Source organism: Scyliorhinus torazame, chromosome 14, assembly GCF_047496885.1.
Source record: "Scyliorhinus torazame isolate Kashiwa2021f chromosome 14, sScyTor2.1, whole genome shotgun sequence".
Classification (NCBI taxonomy): Eukaryota; Metazoa; Chordata; class Chondrichthyes; order Carcharhiniformes; family Scyliorhinidae; genus Scyliorhinus; species Scyliorhinus torazame.
Window position 1 is genome coordinate 225,301,814 of NC_092720.1, and position 14,682 is coordinate 225,316,495.

The 14,682-nt window shown below is 49.7% G+C and overlaps 1 protein-coding gene across 1 annotated transcript in view; it reads right to left on the reverse strand.

Moving 5' to 3' along the window:
* Nucleotides 1–14,682, reverse strand: part of LOC140389188 (hemicentin-1-like) — a 252,044-nt gene that overhangs the window by 163,605 nt on the left and 73,757 nt on the right. The window lies entirely within an intron of this gene.

Here is a 14,682-nt window from a genome sequence, read left to right on the forward strand (position 1 = left end):
TCACACGGAGCAATTCATCAACCGTTAATGGGTTAGTGTCACCGTCACACGGAGCAATTCATCAACCGTTAATGGGCCAGCGTCACCGTCACACGCAGCAATTCATCAACCGTTAATGGGCCAGTGTCACCGTCACACGGAGCAATTCATCAACCGTTAATGGGTTAGCGTCACCGCCACACGGAGCAATTCATCAACCGTTAATGGGCCAGTGTCACCGTCACACGGAGCAATTCATCAACCGTTAATGGGTTAGCGTCACCGTCACACGCAGCAATTCATCAACCGTTAATGGGTTAGCGTCACCGTCACACGCAGCAATTCATCAACCGTTAATGGGTTAGCATCACCGTCACACGCAGCAATTCATCAACCGTTAATGGGACAGTGTCACCGTCACACGCAGCAATTCATCAACCGTTAATGGGTTAGCGTCACCGTCACACGGAGCAATTCATCAACCGTTAATGGGTTAGTGTCACCGTCACACGCAGCAATTCATCAACCGTTAATGGGTTAGCGTCACCGTCACACGCAGCAATTCATCAACCGTTAATGGGTTAGTGTCACCGTCACACGCAGCAATTCATCAACCGTTAATGGGTTAGCGTCACCGTCACACGCAGCAATTCATCAACCGTTAATGGGTTAGTGTCACCGTCACACGCAGCAATTCATCAACCGTTAATGGGTTAGTGTCACCGTCACACGCAGCAATTCATCAACCGTTAATGGGCCAGTGTCACCGTCACACGCAGCAATTCATCAACCGTTAATGGGTTAGCGTCACCATCACACGCAGCAATTCATCAACCGTTAATGGGTTAGTGTCACCGTCACACGCAGCAATTCATCAACCGTTAATGGGTTAGCGTCACCGTCACACGCAGCAATTCATCAACCGTTAATGGGTTAGCATCACCGTCACACGGAGCAATTCATCAACCGTTAATGGGCCAGTGTCACCGTCACACGGAGCAATTCATCAACCGTTAATGGGTTAGCGTCACCGTCACACGCAGCAATTCATCAACCGTTAATGGGTTAGCATCACCGTCACACGCAGCAATTCATCAACCGTTAATGGGTTAGCGTCACCGTCACACGGAGCAATTCATCAACCGTTAATGGGTTAGCGTCACCGTCACACGGAGCAATTCATCAACCGTTAATGGGTTAGCGTCACCGTCACACGCAGCAATTCATCAACCGTTAATGGGTTAGCGTCACCATCACACGCAGCAATTCATCAACCGTTAATGGGTTAGTGTCACCGTCACACGCAGCAATTCATCAACCGTTAATGGGTTAGCGTCACCGTCACACGGGGCAATTCATCAACCGTTAATGGGTTAGTGTCACCGTCACACGGAGCAATTCATCAACCGTTAATGGGTTAGCGTCACCGTCACACGCAGCAATTCATCAACCGTTAATGGATTAGCGTCACCGTCACATGGAGCAATTCATCAACCGTTAATGGGCCAGCGTCACCGTCACACGGAGCAATTCATCAACCGTTAATGGGTTAGTGTCACCGTCACACGCAGCAATTCATCAACCGTTAATGGGTTAGCGTCACCGTCACACGCAGCAATTCATCAACCGTTAATGGGTTAGTGTCACCGTCACACGCAGCAATTCATCAACCGTTAATGGGTTAGCGTCACCGTCACACGCAGCAATTCATCAACCGTTAATGGGTTAGCGTCACCGTCACACGCAGCAATTCATCAACCGTTAATGGGTTAGCGTCACCGTCACACGGAGCAATTCATCAACCGTTAATGGGCCAGTGTCACCGTCACACGGAGCAATTCATCAACCGTTAATGGGTTAGCGTCACCGTCACACGGAGCAATTCATCAACCGTTAATGGGTTAGCGTCACCGCCACACGGAGCAATTCATCAACCGTTAATGGGTTAGTGTCACCGTCACACGCAGCAATTCATCAACCGTTAATGGGCCAGCGTCACCGTCACACGGAGCAATTCATCAACCGTTAATGGGTTAGCGTCACCGTCACACGCAGCAATTCATCAACCGTTAATGGGTTAGTGTCACCGTCACACGGAGCAATTCATCAACCGATAATGGATTAGCGTCACCGTCACACGGAGCAATTCATCAACCGTTAATGGGTTAGCGTCACCGTCACACGGAGCAATTCATCAACCGTTAATGGGTTAGCGTCACCGCCACACGGAGCAATTCATCAACCGTTAATGGGTTAGCGTCACCGTCACACGGGGCAATTCATCAACCGTTAATGGGTTAGTGTCACCGTCACACGCAGCAATTCATCAACCGTTAATGGGTTAGCGTCACCGTCACACGCAGCAATTCATCAACCGTTAATGGGTTAGCGTCACCGTCACACGGAGCAATTCATCAACCGTTAATGGGTTAGCGTCACCGTCACACGCAGCAATTCATCAACCGTTAATGGGTTAGCGTCACCGTCACACGGAGCAATTCATCAACCGTTAATGGGTTAGCGTCACCGTCACACGCAGCAATTCATCAACCGTTAATGGGTTAGCGTCACCGTCACACGGAGCAATTCATCAACCGTTAATAGGTTAGCGTCACCGTCACACGGAGCAATTCATCAACCGTTAATGGGTTAGTGTCACCGTCACACGGAGCAATTCATCAACCGTTAATGGGTTAGCGTCACCGTCACACGGAGCAATTCATCAACCGTTAATAGGTTAGCGTCACCGTCACACGGAGCAATTCATCAACCGTTAATGGGTTAGTGTCACCGTCACACGGAGCAATTCATCAACCGTTAATGGGTTAGCGTCACCGTCACACGGAGCAATTCATCAACCGTTAATGGGTTAGTGTCACCGTCACACGGAGCAATTCATCAACCGTTAATGGGTTAGTGTCACCATCACACGCAGCAATTCATCAACCGTTAATGGGCCAGTGTCACCGTCACACGGAGCAATTCATCAACCGTTAATGGGTTAGCGTCACCGTCACACGGAGCAATTCATCAACCGTTAATGGGTTAGCATCACCGCCACACGCAGCAATTCATCAACCGTTAATGGGTTAGCGTCACCGTCAGACGGAGCAATTCATCAACCGTTAATGGGTTAGCGTCACCGTCACACGCAGCAATTCATCAACCGTTAATGGGCCAGTGTCACCGTCACACGGAGCAATTCATCAACCGTTAATGGGTTAGTGTCACCGTCACACGGAGCAATTCATCAACCGTTAATGGGTTAGTGTCACCGTCACACGCAGCAATTCATCAACCGTTAATGGGTTAGCGTCACCGTCACACGGAGCAATTCATCAACCGTTAATGGGTTAGTGTCACCGTCACACGCAGCAATTCATCAACCGTTAATGGGTTAGTGTCACCGTCACACGCAGCAATTCATCAACCGTTAATGGGTTAGCGTCACCGTCACACGGAGCAATTCATCAACCGTTAATGGGTTAGCGTCACCGTCACACGGAGCAATTCATCAACCGTTAATGGGTTAGTGTCACCGTCACACGCAGCAATTCATCAACCGTTAATGGGTTAGCGTCACCGTCACACGCAGCAATTCATCAACCGTTAATGGGTTAGCGTCACCGTCACACGGAGCAAATCATCAACCGTTAATGGGCCAGTGTCACCGTCACACGGAGCAATTCATCAACCGTTAATGGGTTAGCGTCACCGTCACACGGAGCAATTCATCAACCGTTAATGGGCCAGTGTCACCGTCACACGGAGCAATTCATCAACCGTTAATGGGTTAGTGTCACCGTCACACGCAGCAATTCATCAACCGTTAATGGGTTAGTGTCACCGTCACACGGAGCAATTCATCAACCGTTAATGGGTTAGCGTCACCGTCACACGGAGCAATTCATCAACCGTTAATGGGTTAGCGTCACCGTCACACGGAGCAATTCATCAACCGTTAATGGGTTAGCGTCACCGTCACACGGAGCAATTCATCAACCGTTAATGGGTTAGCGTCACCGTCACACGGAGCAATTCATCAACCGTTAATGGGTTAGCGTCACCGTCACACGGAGTAATTCATCAACCGTTAATGGGCCAGTGTCACCGTCACACGGAGCAATTCATCAACCGTTAATGGGTTAGCGTCACCGCCACACGGAGCAATTCATCAACCGTTAATGGGTTAGCGTCACCGTCACACGGAGCAAATCATCAACCGTTAATGGGTTAGCGTCAATGTCACACGGAGCAATTCATCAACCGTTAATGGGTTAGCGTCACCGTCACACGGAGCAATTCATCAACCGTTAATGGGTTAGCGTCACCGTCACACGGAGCAATTCATCAACCGTTAATGGGTTAGCGTCACCGTCACACGCAGCAATTCATCAACCGTTAATGGGTTAGCGTCACCGTCACACGGGGCAATTCATCAACCGTTAATGGGTTAGCGTCACCGTCACACGCAGCAATTCATCAACCGTTAATGGGCCAGTGTCACCGTCACACGGAGCAATTCATCAACCGTTAATGGGTTAGCGTCACCGTCACACGCAGCAATTCATCAACCGTTAATGGGTTAGCGTCACCGTCACACGCAGCAATTCATCAACCGTTAATGGGTTAGCGTCACCGTCACACGCAGCAATTCATCAACCGTTAATGGGTTAGTGTCACCGTCACACGCAGCAATTCATCAACCGTTAATGGGTTAGTGTCACCGTCACACGCAGCAATTCATCAACCGTTAATGGGCCAGTGTCACCGTCACACGGAGCAATTCATCAACCGTTAATGGGTTAGCGTCACCGTCACACGGAGCAATACATCAACCGTTAATGGGTTAGTGTCACCGTCACACGGAGCAATTCATCAACCGTTAATGGGTTAGCGTCACCGTCAGACGGAGCAATTCATCAACCGTTAATGGGTTAGCGTCACCGTCACACGCAGCAATTCATCAACCGTTAATGGGTTAGTGTCACCGTCACACGCAGCAATTCATCAACCGTTAATGGGTTAGTGTCACCGTCACACGCAGCAATTCATCAACCGTTAATGGGCCAGTGTCACCGTCACACGGAGCAATTCATCAACCGTTAATGGGTTAGCGTCACCGTCACACGGAGCAATTCATCAACCGTTAATGGGCCAGTGTCACCGTCACACGCAGCAATTCATCAACCGTTAATGGGTTAGTGTCACCGTCACACGGAGCAATTCATCAACCGTTAATGGGCCAGCGTCACCGTCACACGGAGCAATTCATCAACCGTTAATGGGCCAGCGTCACCGTCACACGGAGCAATTCATCAACCGTTAATGGGTTAGCGTCACCGTCACACGCAGCAATTCATCAACCGTTAATGGGTTAGCGTCACCGTCACACGCAGCAATTCATCAACCGTTAATGGGTTAGCGTCACCGTCACACGCAGCAATTCATCAACCGTTAATGGGTTAGTGTCACCGTCACACGGAGCAATTCATCAACCGTTAATGGGTTAGTGTCACCGTCACACGGAGCAATTCATCAACCGTTAATGGGTTAGCGTCACCGCCACACGGAGCAATTCATCAACCGTTAATGGATTAGCGTCACCGTCACACGCAGCAATTCATCAACCGTTAATGGGTTAGCGTCACCGTCACACGGGGCAATTCATCAACCGTTAATGGGTTAGCGTCACCGTCACACGCAGCAATTCATCAACCGTTAATGGGTTAGTGTCACCGTCACACGCAGCAATTCATCAACCGTTAATGAGTTAGTGTCACCGTCACACGCAGCAATTCATCAACCGTTAATGGGTTAGCGTCACCGTCACACGCAGCAATTCATCAACCGTTAATGGGTTAGTGTCACCGTCACACGCAGCAATTCATCAACCGTTAATGGGTTAGTGTCACCGTCACACGCAGCAATTCATCAACCGTTAATGAGTTAGCGTCACCGTCACACGCAGCAATTCATCAACCGTTAATGGGCCAGCGTCACCGTCACACGGAGCAATTCATCAACCGTTAATGGGTTAGCGTCACCGTCACACGGAGCAATTCATCAACCGTTAATGGGTTAGCGTCACCGTCACACGGAGCAATTCATCAACCGTTAATGGGTTAGTGTCACCGTCACACGCAGCAATTCATCAACCGTTAATGGGTTAGCGTCACCGTCACACGCAGCAATTCATCAACCGTTAATGGGCCAGTGTCACCGTCACACGCAGCAATTCATCAACCGTTAATGGGTTAGCGTCACCGTCACACGCAGCAATTCATCAACCGTTAATGGGTTAGCGTCACCGTCACACGGAGCAATTCATCAACCGTTAATGGGTTAGCGTCACCGTCACACGGAGCAATTCATCAACCGTTAATGGGTTAGTGTCACCGTCACACGCAGCAATTCATCAACCGTTAATGGGTTAGCGTCACCGTCACACGCAGCAATTCATCAACCGTTAATGGGCCAGTGTCACCGTCACACGCAGCAATTCATCAACCGTTAATGGGCCAGTGTCACCGTCACACGCAGCAATTCATCAACCGTTAATGGGCCAGCGTCACCGTCACACGGGGCAATTCATCAACCATTAATGGGTTAGTGTCACCGTCACACGCAGCAATTCATCAACCGTTAATGGGTTAGCGTCACCGTCACACGCAGCAATTCATCAACCGTTAATGGGTTAGCGTTACCGTCACACGGAGCAATTCATCAACCGTTAATGGGTTAGCGTTACCGTCACACGGAGCAATTCATCAACCGTTAATGGGCCAGTGTCACCGTCACACGGAGCAATTCATCAACCGTTAATGGGTTAGCGTCACCGTCACACGGAGCAATTCATCAACCGTTAATGGATTAGTGTCACCGTCATACGGAGCAATTCATCAACCGTTAATGGATTAGTGTCACCGTCACACGGAGCAATTCATCAACCGTTAATGGGTTAGCGTCACCGTCACACGGAGCAATTCATCAACCGTTAATGGATTAGTGTCACCGTCATACGGAGCAATTCATCAACCGTTAATGGGTTAGTGTCACCGTCACACGGAGCAATTCATCAACCGTTAATGGGTTAGTGTCACCGTCACACGCAGCAATTCATCAACCGTTAATGGGTTAGCGTTACCGTCACACGGAGCAATTCATCAACCGTTAATGGGTTAGCGTCACCTTCACACGGAGCAATTCATCAACCGTTAATGGGCCAGTGTCACCGTCACACGCAGCAATTCATCAACCGTTAATGGGTTAGTGTCACCGTCACACGGAGCAATTCATCAACCGTTAATGGGTTAGCGTCACCGTCACACGGAGCAATTCATCAACCGTTAATGAGTTAGCGTCACCGTCACACGGGGCAATTCATCAACCGTTAATGGGTTAGCGTCACCGTCACACGGAGCAATTCATCAACCGTTAATGGGTTAGCGTCACCGTCACACGGAGCAATTCATCAACCGTTAATGGGTTAGCGTCACCGTCACACGGAGCAATTCATCAACCGTTAATGGGTTAGCGTCACCGTCACACGCAGCAATTCATCAACCGTTAATGGGTTAGCGTCACCGTCACACGGAGCAATTCATCAACCGTTAATGGGTTAGCGTCACCGTCACACGGAGCAATTCATCAACCGTTAATGGGTTAGCGTCACCGTCACACGCAGCAATTCATCAACCGTTAATGGGTTAGCGTCACCGTCACACGGAGCAATTCATCAACCGTTAATGGGTTAGCGTCACCGTCACACGGAGCAATTCATCAACCGTTAATGGGTTAGCGTCACCGTCACACGGGGCAATTCATCAACCGTTAATGGGCCAGTGTCACCGTCACACGCAGCAATTCATCAACCGTTAATGGGTTAGTGTCACCGTCACACGGAGCAATTCATCAACCGTTAATGGGTTAGCGTCACCGTCACACGGAGCAATTCATCAACCGTTAATGGGTTAGCGTCACCGTCACACGCAGCAATTCATCAACCGTTAATGGATTAGCGTCACCGTCACACGGAGCAATTCATCAACCGTTAATGGGTTAGCGTCACCGTCACACGCAGCAATTCATCAACCGTTAATGGGTTAGCGTCACCGTCACACGGAGCAATTCATCAACCGTTAATGGGTTAGTGTCACCGTCACACGGAGCAATCCATCAACCGTTAATGGGTTAGCGTCACCGTCATACGCAGCAATTCATCAACCGTTAATGGGTTAGCGTCACCGTCACACGGAGCAATTCATCAACCGTTAATGGGTTAGTGTCACCGTCACACGGAGCAATTCATCAACCGTTAATGGGTTAGTGTCACCGTCACACGGAGCAATTAATCAACCGTTAATGGGTTAGTGTCACCGTCACACGGGGCAATTCATCAACCGTTAATGGGTTAGCGTCACCGTCACACGGAGCAATTCATCAACCGTTAATGGGTTAGCGTCACCGTCACACGGAGCAATTCATCAACCGTTAATGGGTTAGCGTCACCGTCACACGCAGCAATTCATCAACCGTTAATGGGTTAGTGTCACCGTCACACGGAGCAATTCATCAACCGTTAATGGGTTAGCGTCACCGTCACACGGAGCAATTCATCAACCGTTAATGGGTTAGCGTCACCGTCACACGCAGCAATTCATCAACCGTTAATGGGTTAGCGTCACCGTCACACGCAGCAATTCATCAACCGTTAATGGGTTAGTGTCACCGTCACACGCAGCAATTCATCAACCGTTAATGGGTTAGCGTCACCGTCACACGGAGCAATTCATCAACCGTTAATGGGTTAGCGTCACCGTCACACGCAGCAATTCATCAACCGTTAATGGGTTAGCGTCACCGTCACACGCAGCAATTCATCAACCGTTAATGGGTTAGTGTCACCGTCACACGGAGCAATTCATCAACCGTTAATGGGTTAGCGTCACCGTCACACGGAGCAATTCATCAACCGTTAATGGGTTAGCGTCACCGTCACACGGGGCAATTCATCAACCGTTAATGGATTAGTGTCACCGTCACACGCAGCAATTCATCAACCGTTAATGGGTTAGCGTCACCGTCACACGGAGCAATTCATCAACCGTTAATGGGTTAGCGTCACCGTCACACGCAGCAATTCATCAACCGTTAATGGATTAGCGTCACCGTCACACGGAGCAATTCATCAACCGTTAGTGGGTTAGCGTCACCGTCACACGGAGCAATTCATCAACCGTTAATGGGTTAGCGTCACCGTCACACGGAGCAATTCATCAACCGTTAATGGGCCAGCGTCACCGTCACACGGAGCAATTCATCAACCGTTAATGGGTTAGCGTCACCGTCACACGGAGTAATTCATCAACCGTTAATGGGCCAGTGTCACCGTCACACGCAGCAATTCATCAACCGTTAATGGGTTAGCGTCACCGTCACACGGAGCAATTCATCAACCGTTAATGGGTTAGCGTCACCGTCACACGGAGCAATTCATCAACCGTTAATGGGTTAGCGTCACCGTCACACGGAGTAATTCATCAACCGTTAATGGGTTAGCGTCACCGTCACACGCAGCAATTCATCAACCGTTAATGGGCCAGCGTCACCGTCACACGCAGCAATTCATCAACCGTTAATGGGTTAGCGTCACCGTCTCACGGGGCAATTCATCAACCGTTAATGGGCCAGCGTCACCGTCACACGCAGCAATTCATCAACCGTTAATGGGTTAGCGTCACCGTCTCACGGGGCAATTCATCAACCGTTAATGGGTTAGCGTCACCGTCACACGGAGCAATTCATCAACCGTTAATGGGTTAGTGTCACCGTCTCACGGGGCAATTCATCAACCGTTATTGGGTTAGTGTCACCGTCACACGGAGCAATTCATCAACCGTTAATGGGCCAGTGTCACCGTCACACGGAGCAATTCATCAACCGTTATTGGGTTAGTGTCACCGTCTCACGGGGCAATTCATCAACCGTTAATGGGTTAGCGTCACCGTCACACGCAGCAATTCATCAACCGTTAATGGGTTAGCGTCACCGTCTCACGGGGCAATTCATCAACCGTTAATGGGTTAGCGTCACCGTCTCACGGGGCAATTCATCAACCGTTAATGGGTTAGCGTCACCGTCACACGCAGCAATTCATCAACCGTTAATGGGCCAGTGTCACCGTCACACGCAGCAATTCATCAACCGTTAATGGGCCAGTGTCACCGTCACACGCAGCAATTCATCAACCGTTAATGGGTTAGCGTCACCGTCACACGCAGCAATTCATCAACCGTTAATGGGTTAGCGTTACCGTCACACGGAGCAATTCATCAACCGTTAATGGGTTAGCGTTACCGTCACACGCAGCAATTCATCAACCGTTAATGGGTTAGCGTCACCGTCACACGGAGCAATTCATCAACCGTTAATGGGTTAGCGTCACCGTCACACGGAGCAATTCATCAACCGTTAATGGGTTAGTGTCACCGTCACACGCAGCAATTCATCAACCGTTAATGGGTTAGCGTTACCGTCACACGGAGCAATTCATCAACCGTTAATGGGTTAGCGTCACCTTCACACGGAGCAATTCATCAACCGTTAATGGGTTAGTGTCACCGTCACACGCAGCAATTCATCAACCGTTAATGGGTTAGTGTCACCGTCACACGGAGCAATTCATCAACCGTTAATGGGTTAGCGTCACCGTCACACGGAGCAATTCATCAACCGTTAATGGGTTAGCGTCACCATCACACGGAGCAATTCATCAACCGTTAATGGGTTAGTGTCACCGTCACACGCAGCAATTCATCAACCGTTAATGGGCCAGTGTCACCGTCACACGCAGCAATTCATCAACCGTTAATGGGTTAGTGTCACCGTCACACGGAGCAATTCATCAACCGTTAATGGGTTAGCGTCACCGTCACACGGAGCAATTCATCAACCGTTAATGGGTTAGCGTCACCGTCACACGGAGCAATTCATCAACCGTTAATGAGTTAGCGTCACCGTCACACGGGGCAATTCATCAACCGTTAATGGGTTAGCGTCACCGTCACACGGAGCAATTCATCAACCGTTAATGGGTTAGCGTCACCGTCACACGGAGCAATTCATCAACCGTTAATGGGTTAGCGTCACCGTCACACGCAGCAATTCATCAACCGTTAATGGGTTAGCGTCACCGTCACACGCAGCAATTCATCAACCGTTAATGGGTTAGCGTCACCGTCACACGGAGCAATTCATCAACCGTTAATGGGTTAGCGTCACCGTCACACGGAGCAATTCATCAACCGTTAATGGGTTAGCGTCACCGTCACACGGGGCAATTCATCAACCGTTAATGGGCCAGTGTCACCGTCACACGCAGCAATTCATCAACCGTTAATGGGTTAGTGTCACCGTCACACGGAGCAATTCATCAACCGTTAATGGGTTAGCGTCACCGTCACACGGAGCAATTCATCAACCGTTAATGGGTTAGCGTCACCGTCAGACGGAGCAATTCATCAACCGTTAATGGGTTAGCGTCACCGTCACACGCAGCAATTCATCAACCGTTAATGGATTAGCGTCACCGTCACACGGAGCAATTCATCAACCGTTAATGGGTTAGCGTCACCGTCACACGCAGCAATTCATCAACCGTTAATGGGTTAGCGTCACCGTCACACGGAGCAATTCATCAACCGTTAATGGGTTAGTGTCACCGTCACACGGAGCAATCCATCAACCGTTAATGGGTTAGCGTCACCGTCATACGCAGCAATTCATCAACCGTTAATGGGTTAGCGTCACCGTCACACGGAGCAATTCATCAACCGTTAATGGGTTAGTGTCACCGTCACACGGAGCAATTCATCAACCGTTAATGGGTTAGTGTCACCGTCACACGGAGCAATTCATCAACCGTTAATGGGTTAGTGTCACCGTCACACGGGGCAATTCATCAACCGTTAATGGGTTAGCGTCACCGTCACACGGAGCAATTCATCAACCGTTAATGGGTTAGCGTCACCGTCACACGGAGCAATTCATCAACCGTTAATGGGTTAGCGTCACCGTCACACGCAGCAATTCATCAACCGTTAATGGGTTAGTGTCACCGTCACACGGAGCAATTCATCAACCGTTAATGGGTTAGCGTCACCGTCACACGGAGCAATTCATCAACCGTTAATGGGTTAGCGTCACCGTCACACGCAGCAATTCATCAACCGTTAATGGGTTAGCGTCACCGTCACACGCAGCAATTCATCAACCGTTAATGGGTTAGTGTCACCGTCACACGCAGCAATTCATCAACCGTTAATGGGTTAGCGTCACCGTCACACGCAGCAATTCATCAACCGTTAATGGGTTAGCGTCACCGTCACACGCAGCAATTCATCAACCGTTAATGGGTTAGTGTCACCGTCACACGGAGCAATTCATCAACCGTTAATGGGTTAGCGTCACCGTCACACGGAGCAATTCATCAACCGTTAATGGGTTAGCGTCACCGTCACACGGGGCAATTCATCAACCGTTAATGGATTAGTGTCACCGTCACACGCAGCAATTCATCAACCGTTAATGGGTTAGCGTCACCGTCACACGGAGCAATTCATCAACCGTTAATGGGTTAGCGTCACCGTCACACGCAGCAATTCATCAACCGTTAATGGGTTAGTGTCACCGTCACACGGAGCAATTCATCAACCGTTAATGGGTTAGCGTCACCGTCACACGCAGCAATTCATCAACCGTTAATGGGTTAGTGTCACCGTCACACGCAGCAATTCATCAACCGTTAATGGATTAGCGTCACCGTCACACGGAGCAATTCATCAACCGTTAGTGGGTTAGCGTCACCGTCACACGGAGCAATTCATCAACCGTTAATGGGTTAGCGTCACCGTCACACGGAGCAATTCATCAACCGTTAATGGGCCAGCGTCACCGTCACACGGAGCAATTCATCAACCGTTAATGGGTTAGCGTCACCGTCACACGGAGTAATTCATCAACCGTTAATGGGCCAGTGTCACCGTCACACGCAGCAATTCATCAACCGTTAATGGGTTAGCGTCACCGTCACACGGAGCAATTCATCAACCGTTAATGGGTTAGCGTCACCGTCACACGGAGCAATTCATCAACCGTTAATGGGTTAGCGTCACCGTCACACGCAGCAATTCATCAACCGTTAATGGGCCAGTGTCACCGTCACACGGAGTAATTCATCAACCGTTAATGGGTTAGCGTCACCGTCACACGCAGCAATTCATCAACCGTTAATGGGCCAGCGTCACCGTCACACGCAGCAATTCATCAACCGTTAATGGGTTAGCGTCACCGTCTCACGGGGCAATTCATCAACCGTTAATGGGCCAGCGTCACCGTCACACGCAGCAATTCATCAACCGTTAATGGGTTAGCGTCACCGTCTCACGGGGCAATTCATCAACCGTTAATGGGTTAGCGTCACCGTCACACGGAGCAATTCATCAACCGTTAATGGGTTAGTGTCACCGTCTCACGGGGCAATTCATCAACCGTTAATGGGCCAGTGTCACCGTCACACGGAGCAATTCATCAACCGTTATTGGGTTAGTGTCACCGTCTCACGGGGCAATTCATCAACCGTTAATGGGTTAGCGTCACCGTCACACGCAGCAATTCATCAACCGTTAATGGGTTAGCGTCACCGTCTCACGGGGCAATTCATCAACCGTTAATGGGTTAGCGTCACCGTCTCACGGGGCAATTCATCAACCGTTAATGGGTTAGCGTCACCGTCACACGGAGCAATTCATCAACCGTTAATGGGTTAGCGTCACCGTCACACGGAGCAATTCATCAACCGTTAATGGGTTAGCGTCACCGTCACACGGAGCAATTCATCAACCGTTAATGGGTTAGCGTCACCGTCACACGGAGCAATTCATCAACCGTTAATGGGTTAGCGTCACCGTCACACGCAGCAATTCTTCAACTGTTAATGGGTTAGTGTCACCGTCACACGCAGCAATTCATCAACCGTTAATGGGTTAGTGTCACCGTCACACGGAGCAATTCATCAACCGTTAATGGGCCAGTGTCACCGTCACACGGAGCAATTCATCAACCGTTAATGGGTTAGCGTCACCGTCACACGCAGCAATTCATCAACCGTTAATGGGTTAGCGTCACCGTCACACGGAGCAATTCATCAACCGTTAATGGGACAGTGTCACCGTCACACGGAGCAAATCATCAACCGTTAATGGGTTAGGGTCACCGTCAGACGCAGCAATTCATCAACCGTTAATGGGTTAGTGTCACCGTCACACGGAGCAATTCATCAACCGTTAATGAGTTAGCGTCACCGCCACACGCAGCAATTCATCAACCGTTAATGGGTTAGTGTCACCGTCACACGCAGCAATTCATCAACCGTTAATGGGTTAGCGTCACCGTCACACGCAGCAATTCATCAACCGTTAATGGGTTAGCGTCACCGTCACACGGAGCAATTCATCAACCGTTAATGGGTTAGCGTCACCGTCACACGGAGCAATTCATCAACCGTTAATGGGTTAGCGTCACCGTCACACGCAGCAATTCATCAACCGTTAATGGGTTAGCGTCACCGTCACACGGAGCAATTCATCAACCGTTAATGGGTTAGTGTCACCGTCACACGGAGCAATTCATCAACCGTTAATG